This window comes from Mizuhopecten yessoensis, unplaced genomic scaffold, assembly GCF_002113885.1.
Source record: "Mizuhopecten yessoensis strain PY_sf001 unplaced genomic scaffold, ASM211388v2 scaffold11185, whole genome shotgun sequence".
Lineage (NCBI taxonomy): Eukaryota > Metazoa > Mollusca > Bivalvia > Pectinida > Pectinidae > Mizuhopecten > Mizuhopecten yessoensis.
Window position 1 is genome coordinate 2290060 of NW_018408922.1, and position 1924 is coordinate 2291983.

The 1924-nt window shown below is 37.2% G+C and overlaps 1 non-coding gene across 1 annotated transcript; it reads right to left on the minus strand.

The window, feature by feature from the left end:
- Positions 1 to 629: 629 nt before the first annotated feature.
- On the minus strand, positions 630 to 701 carry Trnae-uuc. Its single transcript has one exon. It is a non-coding gene; the product is annotated as a tRNA-Glu (tRNA).
- Positions 702 to 1924: the final 1223 nt, after the last annotated feature.

Genomic DNA, 1924 nt, shown 5'->3' on the forward strand with positions numbered 1-1924 from the left:
ATGATAAAAATCGCCTTTTTTCTGACACAGTACAATTTTCTACCATATCATATTTTTAATCATGCAATAATGAAAAACATAAGTAATTGAACCCGGGCCGTCTGGGTGAAAACCAGAAATCCTAACCACTAGACCACATCGGATATACTAAACAGATTGTATCGCACATAGATAAACAAAACGTTATCATGCCCAGACAATCTATGCATACGTTAAACGTCTGAGAAGATTATACTTTTTAATATCAAACGTTAGATTGTCTGGGTAAAAACCACGTGCACAGGTAGCCTAACCACTAAGACACATCGGATACGTTAAATTTCTTGAGTATTATTCTAGCTGAAACTAAACCCCCTAACCCTGTAAAATTACTCAGAACACCTTAGTTTAGGGCCAAATATAGCTGTAACAAATTCTTAGGTCCCTGTGCCTGCAACAAGTTACCAGAGACGTGTTTGAGACAACTGGAGTTCATGACTTAATGAATGCTTAGAACCTCATTTGCAATTGAAAAAAAATAAACAGAGTATTAAAACTTAGCATTGTTAAACGTATATCTACAATACTACATTTTAATAATGTTAACTTAATCTTTCGGCAATACTTATAAAATATTAAAAAAATAAATGCTCCGATGCCGGGAATTGAACCCGGGCCGTCTGGGTGAAAACCAGAAATCCTAACCACTAGACCACATCGGATATATATATACAGCTGTATACTTACAAACCTAACCTAACATACATTGTACACACTGTACGATAAAGTATACATATGAAAATAGTTATAAATATACATGTATACACATATATTTATGTACGCATATCAAAAGAAACTAGCAAGAATGAGGCAGCTGTCATACCTTTAAGTATTACATCTGTTGTGTTCACATATATACGTGTCCTTTCGATATGACATATATTTTCAGCAACAACTAGTATTTCTTTGTCGTTTTAGAAAAGGGGCGAGAATGTGAAGTTATACGCAAACGCAGGGGCGGATCCAGGATTTCCTAAAAGAGGGGGCCGATAGTTTTTTTCTCAATAGTCAACGGTGTGCTGCCGAAGGCAGCAGCCCGAGCGCGTAGCGCGAGGAGGGGGAGGATACGGGAGGGGGTCTTCCCCCTTTTGTAAGGGGGGTTTGGGGGATCTCCCCCAAAAAATTGTGTTTTCTAGAACGTCTCAGAAGCGAGTTCCAGTGTTCTGAGGATTGTTTTTATGTTTAATTAACAAGAAGAAAAAAAAATATTTAAGTATGGCCCAAAGACTTTTTTTGTGTACTGGAAAGAAAATTAAAGTTTCGGTTCAAATTCTCTATCAACAGTGTGTTTTAGAAGTCAGATGGTATTATTATAGGGGCAACCTGGTGATGATAAATGTATGAATCCACAGGGGGCTTGTTCATTATTACCAAATTTGGCGTCCCGCCCGCATGGGGGATACGAGAGGTCCACCGTCAAAAAATAAATGTAGAGACGCACAATATCTAGTCTTCAGACATTGTACCTACAGTTAAGGTACAATACTTCAGGTAATAGTTTGTCGTACAAAAGAAATAATAACACCATAACATCGTTGCTGTTTAATTAATGAGATACGCATGGCATCACTAAGTTGCTAAATAAACGGATGAGTTCAAATCAGTGCGACACCCAAGGCCACTAGCTATATAGTCTCGCGTTTTATAATTGTTGACTAATTCACTAGTGTAGACAATGATATATCTGAAATGTCCACGCTGATTAACTCATGTAAGGGCGTGCATATTACCAACAGTGGTACATTTGCTAAGTTATCTGGTTAAAATGGTACAACTTAGGAGGCACATACGCGTCACCTTTAAATTTAGTTTAAAATTATCATACTTGTAAGTACAGCATATCATCTCATTCTGGTACGTACAACTTATTACTACGTACACAATA